Genomic DNA, 6,000 nt, shown 5'->3' with positions numbered 1-6,000 from the left:
GAAGAGTAAGTAAATGAAAGACGAGACAGTTATTGACTTTAGGATAAACAAGCCTGTATGAGAAAGGAAATGTCATCACTGAATAGTTTACTACACGGCCTAACTGTGGACTCATCTATTGCAGAGTCATCATGCAAACATTCAACATTGATTTAACTAGACGTAGTGATAAACGTCCAGGGGCGGTAGCTCACACCTGTAATCCCAGCACTTTGGGAGGCCGAGGTGGGTAGATCACCTGAAGTCAGGAGTTTAAGACCAGCCTGTCTCTACTAAAAATATAGAAATTAGCCGGTGTGGTGGCTTGTGCCTGTAGACCCAGCTACTCGGACGGCTGAGGCACGAGGATCACTTGAACCTGGGAAGTGGAGGCTGCAGTGAGCCAAGATTGTGCCATTGCATTCTGGCCTGGGTGACAAAGCAAGACTCCATCTCAAAAAAAAAAAAAAAAGAGAAAGAAAGTTCAGAGTCAGAGAAGATGTGACCGCTGAAGCAGAGACTGGAGTGATGCAGCCAGAAGCCATGGCATGAAGGCAGCCTCCAGAGGCTGGGAGAAGCAAGTGACAGATTCTCCATTGAAACCTCCAGAAGGATCCAGCCCTGCTGACACTTGACTTTAGCCCGTTAAGGTTTGTTTCAGACTTCTGACCTCCAGAACTGTAAGAGAATAAATTTGTGTTGATTTACACCACTAAGTTTGTGGAAATTTGTTAATGGCAGCAATAGAAAAATAATAACACCATCAGCCGGGTACAGCGGTTCACGCCTGTAATCCCAGCATTTTGGGAGGCCAAGACAGGCTGATCATTTGAAGCCACGAGTTCGAGACCACCCTGGCCAACACGGTGAAACCCTGTCTCTACTAAATATACAAAAAGTAGCCCAGTGTGGTGGCACATGCCTGTAGTCCCAGTTACTTGGGAGGCTGAGACAAAGGATCCCTTGAACCCAGGAGGTGGAGGTTGCAGTGAGCTGATCCCAAAGTGCTGGGATTACAGGCGTGAGCCACCGCATCCGGACCCCCCCCCTTTTTTTTTTGAGACGGAGTCTCTCTGTGTAGTCCAGGCTGGAGTGCAGTGGCGCGATCTCGGCTCACTGCAAGCTCCGCCTCCCGGGTTCACGCCATTCTCCCGCCTTAGCCTCCGAGTAGCTGGGACTACAGGCGCCCGCCGCCGCGCCCGGCTAGTTTTTTTGTATGTTTAGTAGAGACGGGGTTTCACCATGTTAGCCAGGACGGTCTCGATCTCCTGACCTCGTGATCCACCCGCCTCGGCCTCCCAAAGTGCTGGGATTACAGGCTTGAGCCACCGCGCCCGGCCTATTTTTTTCTTTTTTTTGAGACAGAGTCTTGCTTTTGTTGCCCAGGCTGAAGTGCAGTGGTGCAATCTTGGCTCACTGCAACTTCAGCCTCCCGGGTTCAAGCGATTCTCATACCTTTTCATCTCAGCCTTCCAAAGCACTGCGATTACAGGCATGAGCCACTGTGCCTGGCCTATTTATTTACTTATTTTTAAGATGGAGCTTCACTCATGTTGCCCAGGCTGAAGTGCAATGGCGCGATCTCGGCTCACTGCAACTTCCACCTCCCGGGTTCAAGCAATTCTCCTGCCTTGGCCTCCCAAGTAGCTGGGATTACAGGCATGTGCCACCATGCCGGGCTAATTTTGTATTTTTAGTAGAGATGCGGTTTCACCATGTTGACCAGGCTGGTCTCGAACTCCTGAACTTAAGCGGTCCACCTGCCTCAGCCTCCCCAAGTGCTGGGATTACAGGCTTGAGCCACCGCACACGGCCCTGGAGTGGCTTTTATGTGGCAACAAGAGTTAGAGATCCCTCTGGCCTAAACAACTCAGACTCCCCCAATATACTATATATTGTCTTTCTCTTGGTCTTTGCCCAGGCTCTCCCGGCTCCCTCTGTGGCTGCAGTTAGGGTTCACTCTTGGTCCAGGGTTAAGATTCGTTCCAAGGCCTGGATCAGCAGTCAGTCCCTGCCTGTGGTCAGGACACGGACTGATAACTTTCACTTTCCTGGAATGTCTACTGATCCTGTGACTGTCCGGCCCCTGCTCACTCAGGCACTAGAAGAGAATGCAAACTGTTGGAGCCTCTGGTTCAGGTTTCCCCGAGGTCATCTCAGCCATACCCCTGTCTCCTAGAGAAATTTCTCAAGAGATTAAGGGACTCATTCAACTTGGCACGTACCTTGGTTGCCTTAAGTATTTCTTTATCTTCAAAATAAATTGTGCCAAAGTCCTAGATATCAGAATGTCAACAGGGAGAGGTTCCCACCCATGCCTCGCGTTTGCCCTCGCACCTTGCACCTGTTAGGCAGACGACTCTGTGCAAGTCACTTCCTGACTCTGGCCCTAAAACCTCTTTTGTAAAACAAAGGGGATGGGTCAGAGGGTCTCCAATGGGGTTCCAAGATGAAAATTTCTCAATTCTGAGCATCTAGAGTCTCCAGGCAGTGTGGCACCGACTCTGGATTCAGAGAGAGCCCCAGCTCGGGCCCAAAGCCTGGGAGTTACTAACTGGCTGGCCTTGGGAAAGTGACAGAACATGCCCAAGCCTCAGTTTCCTCATCTGTAAATGGGTTAAGTCCTCCAGTACCATGTTCAATACAAGTAGTGAGAGTAGACATCTTGTCTTGTTGCCATTCTGAAATGGAACATTTTCAGCGTTTCACTATTAGGTATAAGTTTGCTGTAGGAAACTTGATTAGATTAAGTCATTTTATTCTTAGTTTGCTAGGATTTTTTTTTTCTTTGAGACAGAGTCTCACTCTGTTACCCAGGCTGGAGTGCAGTGGCGCGATCTGAGCTCACTGCAACCTCGACCTCCCAGGTTCAAGCGATTCTTCTGCCTCAGCCTCCCGAGTAGCTGGGATTACAGGTGCATGTCACCTCGCCCAGCTAATTTTTGTATTTTTAGTAGAGGTGGGGTTTCACATGTTGGTCAGGCTGGTCTCAAACTCCTGACCTCAAGTGATCTGCCTGCCTCAGCCTCCCAAAGTGTGTAAGCACCGCACCCAGCCATTTTTTCTTTTTAATCATGAGTAGGTGTTGAATTTTGTTAGATACTTTTTTAGATCCATTGAGATCATCATACAGCTTTTCTCCTTTAGTCTAAATAATACTGAGTAATTTTCAGATGTTAAATTATTTTTCCTGGAATAACAACAACAGAACTATGATTTATTAACATTTTTATGTTTTGTAAGATTCTGTTTGCTAATATATTTATTTATATTTTGAACTCCTATCTGTACCAGATGCTAATATTTTATGTATTTATTTATTTATTCTCTAAAGTGACACATAGAGGCCGGGTGCAGTGGCTCACACGTGTAATCCCAGCACTTTGGGAGGCTGAAGCAGGCAGATCATTTGAGGTCAGGCGTTCGAGACCAGCCTGGCCAACATGGTGAAACACCATCTCTACTACAAATACAAAAATTAGCTGGGCGTAGTGGCACGTGCCTGTAATCCCAGCTACTCCGGAGGCTGAGGCAAAAGAATCACTTGAACCCAGGAAGCAGAGGTTGCAGTGAGCCAAAATCACGCCACTGCACTCCGGCCTGGGTGACAGAGCGAGACTCAGTCTCAAAAAAAAAAAAAAAGTAACGCACTAACCTCCTGACCCACTCAGAGTGGGTCTTACCTGCTAGAAAGATAGAAAAGAATAGAACCAGGCCAAGCTGACTCCGGCAGCTTTAGGAGAACAATAGTAATGGCAGGAGTGGCCGGTGATGGACAGCTGGGGGTGGAACTGAAATTGACAGCAACCAGGGAGTAGTGGGTTGAAGGGAGAAAGGGAATTCTTTTTCTGTAGTCTTTGAAATTTTATTTTTCTCTTTTCTTTTTTGGAGACAAGGTCTTGCTCTGTTGCCCAGGCTGGAGGGCCATGGCGCAATCATAGCTCACTGCAGCCTTGAACTTGAGTGATCCTCCCGCCTCAGCCTCCCAAGCAGGTGGAACTTCAGGCGTCTGCCACCACACCCAGCTAATTTTTAAATTTTTTATAGATATGGGGGCCTCGCTATGTTGCCCAGGCTGGTCTTGAACTCCTGAACTCAAGCGATCCTCCCACCTTGACCTCCCAAAGGCCTGAGCCACTGCACCCAGCTGAAGTTTGTAATCGACCCATAATCATCTATTACTTACGTAACTGAATTCCTATGAAAAGCATAATAAAGTGGAGATCATAAAGGTGCCGACTTCCAGGCTGTTGTAAGATTTCGGTGCCACACCTGGCACAGAAAAAGCATGGAGAACAGGAGGGCAGTGAACACCAGCCGGCACATGTTGGCTACGTGCCAGGATTTCCCTAAATGCTGCGCATTCATCCTATGATTCCCATAAGCCTCCAAGGGCTGTACTCACATGTCATCCTTGACCTGCTGATGAGAAGTTCAGTCAAAGGCCCAAGGTCACAAATCAAGCCAGCCTAAGACTGGAACCCACGGAGGAGAGGAGGAGGAGGAGAGGAAGGAGAGAAAGGATTATTGTCCGTCTCTCTCTGGTTCTCCGCACACCCCTCACCTCCAGGGTTTTCAGTCTGTCTCTGGACCATCCTCCTCCTCTCCCCTGCCCCATTCTCCAAAAACCCAAAGGGGTGACTTGTAGGCTGAGGTGTGTGTGTGCCTAGTACAGAAAGTCAGGGCGGTACAGGGTGGAGGCAGATGACAGTGTGGGAGTGGTTTCGGTCCCACCGAGATATGGAAAGGTGGGCGTCAGAGAAGAGTGCACTCTTTCATTTCTTCATCATCACAGCCCAGAGGGACCACTCTGTTCTGGGCATGTTGGGGGGTAGGAGTAGAGCAAAAAAAAAATGCCCCCAGATGAAGAGAGTAGTGGGAGAAGGAGAGAAGGAGCATCCCAGAGCCATAGACACTTAGGGGCTGTGTGAGTCTGGGCAGGTGACCTAGGGTCCTTGAGCCTCAGTTTCCTCATCTGAAGATGAAGATGATATATTAGTATTGCGCTCAGAGGAGGACTAGGTACAGTTATAAGCCTCATTTACAGATGAGGAAAACTGAGGTTGGACAACTTGGCTAAAGTTACATAATAGACACAGTGGGGTGCTCCCTCAGCACGACTCTCCGGCCAAGAAATCCGGCTGCAGAGGAGGATGGACTCCAGGAGAAAGAACAGGCTGCCATTCCCATGGTTCGGCATGGACATCGGTGGAACGCTGGTTAAATTGGTCTGCTTTGAGGCCGGGAGCGGCGGCTCATGCCTGAAATCCCAGCACTTTGGGAGGCCATGGCGAATGGATCACCTGAGGTCAGGAGTTTGAGACCAGCTTGGCCAACATGGTGAAACCCTGTCTCTACTAAAAATACAAAAATTAGCTGGGTGTGGTGGTGCGTGCCTGTAATCGCAGCTACTCGGGAGGCTGATGTAGGAGAATCACTTGAACCCAGGAGGTGGAGGTTACAGAGAGCTGAAATTGCACCACTGCACTCCAGCCTGGGCGACAGAGCAAGATTTTTTTCTCCGAAAAAAAAAAAGAAAAGAAAAGAAAAGAGAAAGGCAGTGGTGTGAGCAGGGAAATGAGTTGAATTCCAGTAACTCTGGTTCCCCTGTGTTTCCAGAACAGAGCTTCCAGCCCCCAGACCTCAAGCTTCGGCATCCACGGCATCCACGCTCCTCTCCATTCCATCCCCCAAACATGTTCCTGCTAAACTGTTAAACTCCAGTTCCCGCCTATCCCACTACCTACCCACCACCCCTCTTCCACTCCCCCTGTCTCCACTAACCTGCCAATCCACATATTTTCATCAGCCAAGATCGCTGTCCATCTATGAGCAAGAAGCCAGTTGTTGAGACAGGTACATTTTCATCCCATTTAATGACTGTGTCTTCCTCATCTCATGGCAGGCCTAGGGAAGGCAGACAAGCCCTGTCCCTGCACTCACCCCACTTTGGGCTAGGAGAGGAAACCAGCTCAGACAAATAATATAACAAATAATAATAACAGCAGATGCCCGCTGTTT

The sequence above is a fragment of the Papio anubis genome, chromosome 20 (genome assembly GCF_008728515.1).
Source record: "Papio anubis isolate 15944 chromosome 20, Panubis1.0, whole genome shotgun sequence".
Lineage (NCBI taxonomy): Eukaryota > Metazoa > Chordata > Mammalia > Primates > Cercopithecidae > Papio > Papio anubis.
The sequence above is the reverse complement of the archived record's forward strand: the minus strand, read 5'-3'. Positions refer to the sequence as shown.